Source organism: Dendrobates tinctorius, unplaced genomic scaffold (assembly GCF_039654945.1).
Source record: "Dendrobates tinctorius isolate UK_male_01 unplaced genomic scaffold, ASM3965494v1 ptg000536l, whole genome shotgun sequence".
Lineage (NCBI taxonomy): Eukaryota > Metazoa > Chordata > Amphibia > Anura > Dendrobatidae > Dendrobates > Dendrobates tinctorius.
In genome coordinates, this window is record NW_027362195.1 from 127501 (window position 1) to 138111 (window position 10611).

A 10611-nucleotide genomic window follows, 5' to 3' on the forward strand; every position below is an offset into this window, starting at 1 on the left:
AAACCATTTTTTGGGACTTAGAAAAATTTCGAGATGTGTCAGACTTCCAGGAAGGGGGGAGTCTCAGGAGGTGTACCTAGGAGGCTTCCAGGGGCCTGGGTACACTTTTCAGAAAGTACCGTTGGGACTTAGAAAAATTTTCAAGATTTTTGGACTTAGAGCGATTTTTGGATTTTTGTGCAAAAATCGAATTTTCCCTTCTCCCACCGCTCTGGGGCGTCAATATGATGTGGGGACCCGAGGGAGAGTGCCTCCCATGAGGGTAGAATGTGTGGCTTTTGGGGGGAAAGTCGAATTATGGAGCAAAAACCATTTTTTGGGACTTAGAAAAATTTCGAGATGTGTCAGACTTCCAGGAAGGGGGGAGTCTCAGGAGGTGTACCTAGGAGGCTTCCAGGGGCCTGGGTACACTTTTCAGAAAGTACCGTTGGGACTTAGAAAAATTTTCAAGATTTTTGGACTTAGAGCGATTTTTGGATTTTTGTGCAAAAATCGAATTTTCCCTTCTCCCACCGCTCTGGGGCGTCAATATGATGTGGGGACCCGAGGGAGAGTGCCTCCCATGAGGGTAGAATGTGTGGCTTTTGGGGGGAAAGTCGAATTATGGAGCAAAAACCATTTTTTGGGACTTAGAAAAATTTCGAGATGTGTCAGACTTCCAGGAAGGGGGGAGTCTCAGGAGGTGTACCTAGGAGGCTTCCAGGGGCCTGGGTACACTTTTCAGAAAGTACCGTTGGGACTTAGAAAAATTTTCAAGATTTTTGGACTTAGAGCGATTTTTGGATTTTTGTGCAAAAATCGAATTTTCCCTTCTCCCACCGCTCTGGGGCGTCAATATGATGTGGGGACCCGAGGGAGAGTGCCTCCCATGAGGGTAGAATGTGTGGCTTTTGGGGTGAAAGTCGAATTTTGGAAGTAATTGAGTTTTGAGGACAAAAAAGTTTCTTGAGAACAAAAATGTTTCTTGAGGACAAAAAAAAAAGTGAAAAAGAACCGGAATGAGGAATTTTCTGGCTGCCGCATCCGCCCTACAGTGACTGGAGATCGGGTACATTTCCGACTTCGTCCCCTTAAAGTGGGGACGTTGTCCCGCAATGCATATACATAGGAATGCGCACCTGCAGCAGAATACAGGAGAGAGTGCTCTCTCTACCCCGATGGATGGCGATTGTTTCTCTGGTTCTCCGGCTCGGTTAGGCGACTTTAGAAGGTGGTCCCTCTTGTTGTGGAAGTTGCGGCTGAGACTGAACTTCCACAGCTCCAGGAGGGACTTTTGCTGGTCGTGAGTCCCAAGTGAGAGAATCAATCTCGGGGTACCTGAGCCTGACCAGACCCTCCCCGGTGGTCCCTGGTCCTCTGAAGGGTGATCGCTGTCAGGGGGGCAAATCTGGAGTCCATAGCCGAGCTTGGGCTCTGGAAGGTGGACGCCCCTTCTGCCTATGTCCCCTCAGAGCAGGCTCGATGGTTCTCAGTCCCCGGCATTGGCTGGTGGTCCATGCCCAAGCTGGAGAAGCGATCCTGGGGTACCTGAGCTTGACCAGACCCTCCCTCGGTGGTCCCTGGTTCTCTGGAGGTGATGGATGTCAGTGGGGGCAAATCTGGAGTCCTTATGGGAAGGTGGACTCTGGTAGGCGGATGCCCCTTCTGCCTATGTCCCCTCAGAGCAGGCTCGATGGTTCTCAGTCCCCGGCATTGGCTGGTAGTCCATGCCCAAGCTGGAGAAGCGATCCTGGGGTACCTGAGCTTGACCAGACCCTCCCTCGGTGGTCCCTGGTTCTCTGGAGGTGATGGATGTCAGTGGGGGCAAATCTGGAGTCCTTATGGGAAGGTGGACTCTGGTAGGCGGACGCCCCTTCTGCCTATGTCCCCTCAGAGCAGGCTCGATGGTTCTCAGTCCCCGGCATTGGCTGGTGGTCCATGCCCAAGCATGAGAAGCGATCCTGGGGTACCTGAGCTTGACCAGACCCTCCCTCGGTGGTCCCTGGTTCTCTGGAGGTGATGGATGTCAGTGGGGGCAAATCTGGAGTTCTTGTGGGAAGGGGGACTCTGGTAGGCGGACGCCCCTTCTGCCTATGTCCCCTCAGAGCAGGCTCGATGGTTCTCAGTCCCCGGCAATGGCTGGTGGTCCATGCCCAAGCATGAGAAGTGATCCTGGGGTACCTGAGCTTGACCAGACCCTCCCTCGGTGGTCCCTGGTTCTCTGGAGGCGATGGCTGTCGTCAGGGGGGCAAATCTGGAGTCCTCGTGGGAAGGAGGGCTCTGGAAGGCGGACGCCCCCTCTGACTATGTCCCCTCAGAGCGTGCTCGATGGTTCTCAGTCCCTGGCTTTGGCTTGTGGGCCATCCCTGGGGTACATTCTTGCAAAAAAAAAAACGACTAAGTGAAAAAGAACCGGAATGAGGAATTTTCTGGGTGCCGCATCCGCCCTACAGTGACTGGAGGCCGGGTACAGTTCTGACTTCATCCCCTTAAAGTGGGGACGTTGTCCCGCAATGCATATACATAGGAATGCGCACCTGCGGCAGAATACAGGAGAGAGTGCTCTCTCTACCCCGATGGATGGCGATTGTTTCTCTGGTTCTCCGGCTCGGGTAGGCGACTTTAGAAGGTGGTCCCTCTTGTTGTGGAAGTTGCAAAATACGGCCGAGACTGAACTTCCACAGCTCCAGGAGGGACTTTTGCTGGTCGTGAGTCCCAAGTGAGAGAAGCAATCTCGGGGTACCTGAGCCTGACCAGACCCTCCCCGGTGGTCCCTGGTCCTCTGAAGGGTGATCGCTGTCAGGGGGGCAAATCTGGAGTCCATAGCCGAGCTTGGGCTCTGGAAGGCGGACGCCCCTTCTGCCTATGTCCCCTCAGAGCAGGCTCGATGGTTCTCAGTCCCCGGCATTGGCTGGTGGTCCATGCCCAAGCATGAGAAGCGATCCTGGGGTACCTGAGCTTGACAAGACCCTCCCTCGGTGGTCCCTGGTTCTCTGGAGGTGATGGATGTCAGTGGGGGCAAATCTGGAGTCCTTATGGGAAGGGGGACTCTGGTAGGCGGACGCCCCTTCTGCCTATGTCCCCTCAGAGCAGGCTCGATGGTTCTCAGTCCCTGGCATTGGCTGGTGGTCCATGCCCAAGCATGAGAAGTGATCATGGGGTACCTGAGCTTGACCAGACCCTCCCTCGGTGGTCCCTGGTTCTCTGGAGGTGATCGCTGTCAGGGGGGCAAATCTGGAGTCCATAGCCGAGCTTGGGCTCTGGAAGGCGGACGCCCCTTCTGCCTATGTCCCCTCAGAGCAGGCTCGATGGTTCTCAGTCCCCGGCAATGGCTGGTGGTCCATGCCCAAGCATGAGAAGTGATCATGGGGTACCTGAGCTTGACCAGACCCTCCCTCGGTGGTCCCTGGTTCTCTGGAGGTGATGGATGTCAGTGGGGGCAAATCTGGAGTCCTTGTGGGAAGGGGGACTCTGGTAGGCGGACGCCCCTTCTGCCTATGTCCCCTCAGAGCAGGCTCGATGGTTCTCAGTCCCCGGCATTGGCTGGTGGTCCATGCCCAAGCATGAGAAGTGATCATGGGGTACCTGAGCTTGACCAGACCCTCACTCGGTGGTCCCTGGTTCTCTGGAGGTGATGGATGTCAGTGGGGGCAAATCTGGAGTCCTTATGGGAAGGGGGACTCTGGTAGGCGGACGCCCCTTCTGCCTATGTCCCCTCAGAGCAGGCTCGATGGTTCTCAGTCCCTGGCATTGGCTGGTGGTCCATGCCCAAGCATGAGAAGTGATCATGGGGTACCTGAGCTTGACCAGACCCTCCCTCGGTGGTCCCTGGTTCTCTGGAGGTGATCGCTGTCAGGGGGGCAAATCTGGAGTCCATAGCCGAGCTTGGGCTCTGGAAGGCGGACGCCCCTTCTGCCTATGTCCCCTCAGAGCAGGCTCGATGGTTCTCAGTCCCCGGCAATGGCTGGTGGTCCATGCCCAAGCATGAGAAGTGATCATGGGGTACCTGAGCTTGACCAGACCCTCCCTCGGTGGTCCCTGGTTCTCTGGAGGTGATGGATGTAAGTGGGGGCAAATCTGGAGTCCTTATGGGAAGGGGGACTCTGGTAGGCGGACGCCCCTTCTGCCTATGTCCCCTCAGAGCAGGCTCGATGGTTCTCAGTCCCCGGCAATGGCTGGTGGTCCATGCCCAAGCATGAGAAGTGATCATGGGGTACCTGAGCTTGACCAGACCCTCCCTCGGTGGTCCCTGGTTCTCTGGAGGTGATGGATGTAAGTGGGGGCAAATCTGGAGTCCTTATGGGAAGGGGGACTCTGGTAGGCGGACGCCCCTTCTGCCTATGTCCCCTCAGAGCAGGCTCGATGGTTCTCAGTCCCCGGCAATGGCTGGTGGTCCATGCCCAAGCATGAGAAGTGATCATGGGGTACCTGAGCTTGACCAGACCCTCCCTCGGTGGTCCCTGGTTCTCTGGAGGTGATGGATGTCAGTGGGGGCAAATCTGGAGTCCTTGTGGGAAGGGGGACTCTGGTAGGTGGACGCCCTTTCTGCCTATGTCACCTCAGAGCAGGCTTGATGGTTCTTAGGTAGTATGATTTGTTACCCTCCGGATCGATTTCCATACTGCCTCCCTGCTCATTCTCTGATGCACTGCTTGAAGGCATCACTGGTGACTGATTGTCGGCTTCATCCTTCTTTCCTGCATTTACCACCAGCTCGTGGGCATGACACATATCTGTCAGAGTCTTCTCCCGGTACACTCTCTCAGCCATGTCATTTGTATGTGCCAAGTACCGTGCAAACAGTCGCTTTTCACAGTCCGTGTATTGTGAAGTTGTCCAGGTTTCACATACCCGTCGCACTAGGTGGCTAGTGATGTTCGGGAGGTTGTAGCTATGGAGGAAATCATAATGTCAGTACCTGTTTCTACACATGCCCATGCATCATTCGGCTCGTGGCCGTCTTACCTCGAATGGTATTGCCTGAGGCCCACGGATGGATTTGCTATGGCCTTCCCCGTACACGTCACAAAGAAATTAGTGACCTTCCTTCGGCCAGCGGTATAGACAGGTCGGACATGTTCTGCATACACTTTGAACCACTGAAAAAGGAAAAAGAGAGGGGTTTGCTCCCCATGTGGAGTGGTGTTGCCTGGGCTCCCTGACTGGTTGAGTCCCTTACCGATTCTTCTTCCTCTGAAAGTACGAACACTGCGACCTGAGTGGTGGAACATTTGTGAGTCTTCACACCGACAACTGTCATCTGTCTGTCGTGGTACACGTGATGGATCCTCTCGGTCCACTCTGAAACCTGATGTGGAAAGTTATTGAACTGGTGCATGGGAGACCGCTGACCCACAGGGTCTGACTACTTACCGTCATGTTACGGATGACACCTGGTCTCTGGAGATTTTTCAGAACCAGCAGGGCCTGGAGGTAGAGTGCAATTTCCCGGCGTTCTTCATTTGATCCGCCCTCTTCCACAGAGGCTATGCTGGCTAGAAAAGTTGGCCTTGCCTCCTCCAGAATAATCTGGCAGTCCACGGGCGATTTTAGCGGCTTCCTCAGTAGATCGTACCTGGGGAAAAATAAGAGGAATTATTGAACATACATGGCAAAAATCAAGCCGCATATGCGATACTTTGAAGGGTGTGTACCGCTTACTAACAGACTCCTTGCAGGCGCCCTTGTACAATGTCTTCTGTAGGTCCTCAGTGTGATTCATGAATACCTCACAGGCCTTGTAGAGTTCTGGCTTTTCTATTCTCAGTCCCGTGGCCCTCATCTGATAGACAGTGAATCTCCGTATATGCTTCAGCATTCTGAGGGAGGTCTGTTTCGATAGCTGGAGGTTTCCGAGTTTTTCAAAAAATTCATTGATTTTATTTGGCTTCAGTAGGTACTCCAGGGTTACTCTTCTCGGGTTCACAAAGAAGAGGAACCTGGAAACATTTGAGACCTCCTGTTGGCAGTTTGGCACCCCGTGTGTAATGGTTAGGTATGAGCGGAAACCTTTGAACATAGCGTCGTTCATTGAGTGTCGCTTATACAAGCCGGCCATCTTTGTAGCGGTGCGATTTTTGTCCTTCCACTGCCTTTTCTGAATTCTTAAATCGCTACCGTCAGTGACCTCCTCATCTTCCATGGGGTCAGAACAGGCCCCTGTGTGGGCAGTCTCTGAGCGAGGGCTTTCTTGAAAACTTTCCACAGGCTGTAAAAGTGAAGCCTCATCCGATGCATCTGGCTCTGCCAGGGGCAGGGGGCTTTCTGCAGGCCGTAAAAGCAAAGGGATATCGATCTCATCCGAATCTAGCTCCGTCAGGGGCATAGTGCCTGGGCAGAGCTCCAAAATGGCTGGTGGTACCTGAGCGGGCTCTTCAGAGATCAGTGGCGGGATTTGATGCTCAAACCTAGGCTTGTTGGCTATTAAAAATCCGCGACCTTCTAAGAAGGATACAGTCTCCTCCAAGGACTGGAGAGGCTTGAGGTCATTGAAGCGGATAGTTGTACCTCTTTCGGCAATGCATTTGAGCTGAAACTTGGCTGATGCAAGGGCAGCTTTTATATCAGAATCACTCTGGGTCCTCAGACATGTCCTCCTAAGATGTGTGGAAAGGTATTTCGTTGCTCTGTGGCATACGGGACATGTAAGTGGAGTCCGGGGGTGACTGCGGGGATACAAGCAATAGAACCGGTCACCTTCCCTGCACGTATGTCATATGTCTATATGTGGTGGACGAATGTCTTCTACTCACCGCTCCATTTTGAAGTGTCCAGCATAACAGTCCGGTAACCCGTGCGCACCTCGGGGTGTGAGTCAGCCACACGTGAAAGACGCCAGCGGAGGTGATCGGAAATAACTTGCCGGAAATCCGCATACCTCATCACGGGGGGTGAACCAGCCACATGGTTGACGCCTCTACGGATGCCGAGCACCAATAGTGCTGGGGCAAAGATCTCCGCTTCGAGCCGTCTGTCATGATCACTTCCGTGGCATCACGGCGGTTGACACATCCCAAGCGGTGGCGCCTATACGGTTGAGGATCATCCATATCGTTTCTGTAACGATCCCTCCCTGGATACATCCGTCATGATCACATATACAGCACCCCTGAGGTAGACTCAACCACAGGGATGGCGCCTACACCGCTGACGAGCATGCGTCGCTTTCATGGAAGACATTCCGACTGGCTCCGTCTTTCACTATCAACTCATGGTGGCAAAAGCAGTAAGCGCTTGCTTTTACGCTTGCCAAGAGTCTGACGACCCGGGTTCGAACCCTGTCATGGCTGGGAAGTGATATGTATTCTGTGGACTTAGAAAATGTTTTACCTGTGACAGACTTCCAGGTGGTCCGTTTTTCGTAAAGAACACGCCCGCTTGGGTGCTGGATCTCCAGAAGGCGACAATGGAGATCTTGGTGGCGACAGATGTAGGCCGTGTTTTGTGCATGCCAGCCCCGTGGGTAGCCCTCCAGCTAGGAGTTCCCCTTACCGTTTGGTCCGCGTCTCCTAGGGGGACTCTTTCTGGTTGGCTGCCCGAGTCGGGTGCACATTCCTGGGTTACTCAATCCACGAATCCTTCTGCTTGGGTGCTGGATCCTCCAGAAGGCGACAATGGAGATCTTGGTGGCGGCAGACGGACAGATGTAGGCCGTGTTTTGTGCATGCCAGCCCCGTGGGTAGCCCTCCAGCTAGGAGTTCCCCCTACCGTTTGGTCCGCGTCTCCTAGGGGGGACTCTTTCTGGTTGGCTGCCCGAGTCGGGTGCACATTCCTGGGTTACTCAATCCACGAATCCTTCTGCTTGGGTGCTGGATCCTCCAGAAGGCGACAATGGAGATCTTGGTGGCGGCAGACGGACAGATGTAGGCCGTGTTTTGTGCATGCCAGCCCCGTGGGTAGCCCTCCAGCTAGGAGTTCCCCCTACCGTTTGGTCCGCGTCTCCTAGGGGGACTCTTTCTGGTTGGCTGCCCGAGTCGGGTGCACATTCCTGGGTTACTCAAGCCACGAATCCTTCTGCTTGGGTGCTGGATCCTCCAGAAGGCGACAATGGAGATCTTGGTGGCGGCAGACGGACAGATGTAGGCCGTGTTTTGTGCATGCCAGCCCCGTGGGTAGCCCTCCAGCTAGGAGTTCCCCTTACCGTTTGGTCCGCGTCTCCTAGGGGGGACTCTTTCTGGTTGGCTGCCCGAGTCGGGTGCACATTCCTGGGTTACTTGAGCCACGAAGCCTTCTGCTTGGGTGCTGGATCTCCAGAAGGCGACAATGGAGATCTTGGTGGCGGCAGATGGACAGATGTAGGCCGTGTTTTGTGCATGCCAGCCCCGTGGGTAGCCCTCCAGCTAGGAGTTCCCCCTACCGTTTGGTCCACGTCTCCTAGGGGGACTCTTTCTGGTTGGCTGCCCGAGTCGGGTGCACATTCCTGGGTTACTGGAGCCACGAATCCTCCTGCTTGGGTGCGGGATCTCCAGAAGGCGAAAATGGAGATCTTGGTGTCGGTAGATAGACAAATGTAGGCCGCGCCCGGCTGAAACAAAACGACTGTTCCTTTGGGCGGGACAACTATGACCGAGGTGGATCACTTTGGCCGCGGCCGGGCTGTGAACTCCCGACCCCCAGCTCAGACCCACCCTGAGTAGATTCGGAAGGGGGCTTAATGGTCGGTTGGCGGGCTTAATATTCGTCCTGTAGCGGTCGGTTGGTGGGCTTAATATTCGTCCTGTAGCGGTCGGTTGGTGGGCTTAATATTCGTCCTGTAGCGGTCGGTTGGTGGGCTTAATATTCGCCCTGAAAGCGGTGGCTGGAAGTCAGAGAGTGAAATATATGTCTGAGAGTGTCCCAAATGAGGCCCCAAACTGGGGGTGAAATTTCTGGATCCTGGGCGGAAGGTTGAATTTTGGGTGAAAAAACCGAATTTTGGGACTTAGAAAAATTTCGAGATGTGACAGACTTCCAGGAAGGGGAGCGTCTCGGGAGGTGTACCCAGGAGGCTTCCAGGAGCCTGGGTACACTTTTCAGAAAGTACCGTTGGGACTTAGAAAAATTTTCAGGATTTTTGGACTTAGTGCGTTTTTTGGATTTTTGTGCAAAAATCAGATTTCCCCTTCTCCCACCGCTCTGGGGCGTCAATATGATGTGGGGACCCGAGGGAGAGTGCCTCCCATGAGGGTAGAATGTGTGACTTTTGGGGGGAAAGTCGAATTATGGAGCAAAAACCATTTTTTGGGACTTAGAAAAATTTCGAGATGTGTCAGACTTCCAGGAAGGGGGCGCCTCGGGAGGTGTACCCAGGAGGCTTCCAGGAGCCTGGGTACACTTTTCAGAAAGTACCGTTGGGACTTAGAAAAATTTTCAGGATTTTTGGACTTAGTGCGTTTTTTGGATTTTTGTGCAAAAATCAGATTTCCCCTTCTCCCACCGCTCTGGGGCGTCAATATGATGTGGGGACCCGAGGGAGAGTGCCTCCCATGAGGGTAGAATGTGTGACTTTTGGGGGGAAAGTCGAATTATGGAGCAAAAACCATTTTTTGGGACTTAGAAAAATTTCGAGATGTGTCAGACTTCCAGGAAGGGGGCGCCTCGGGAGGTGTACCCAGGAGGCTTCCAGGAGCCTGGGTACACTTTTCAGAAAGTACCGTTGGGACTTAGAAAAATTTTCAGGATTTTTGGACTTAGTGCGTTTTTTGGATTTTTGTGCAAAAATCAGATTTCCCCTTCTCCCACCGCTCTGGGGCGTCAATATGATGTGGGGACCCGAGGGAGAGTGCCTCCCATGAGGGTAGAATGTGTGACTTTTGGGGGGAAAGTCGAATTATGGAGCAAAAACCATTTTTTGGGACTTAGAAAAATTTCGAGATGTGTCAGACTTCCAGGAAGGGGGCGCCTCGGGAGGTGTACCCAGGAGGCTTCCAGGAGCCTGGGTACACTTTTCAGAAAGTACCGTTGGGACTTAGAAAAATTTTCAGGATTTTTGGACTTAGTGCGTTTTTTGGATTTTTGTGCAAAAATCAGATTTCCCCTTCTCCCACCGCTCTGGGGCGTCAATATGATGTGGGGACCCGAGGGAGAGTGCCTCCCATGAGGGTAGAATGTGTGACTTTTGGGGGGAAAGTCGAATTATGGAGCAAAAACCATTTTTTGGGACTTAGAAAAATTTCGAGATGTGTCAGACTTCCAGGAAGGGGGCGCCTCGGGAGGTGTACCCAGGAGGCTTCCAGGAGCCTGGGTACACTTTTCAGAAAGTACCGTTGGGACTTAGAAAAATTTTCAGGATTTTTGGACTTAGTGCGTTTTTTGGATTTTTGTGCAAAAATCAGATTTCCCCTTCTCCCACCGCTCTGGGGCGTCAATATGATGTGGGGACCCGAGGGAGAGTGCCTCCCATGAGGGTAGAATGTGTGACTTTTGGGGGGAAAGTCGAATTATGGAGCAAAAACCATTTTTTGGGACTTAGAAAAATTTCGAGATGTGTCAGACTTCCAGGAAGGGGGCGCCTCGGGAGGTGTACCCAGGAGGCTTCCAGGAGCCTGGGTACACTTTTCAGAAAGTACCGTTGGGACTTAGAAAAATTTTCAGGATTTTTGGACTTAGTGCGTTTTTTGGATTTTTGTGCAAAAATCAGATTTCCCCTTCTCC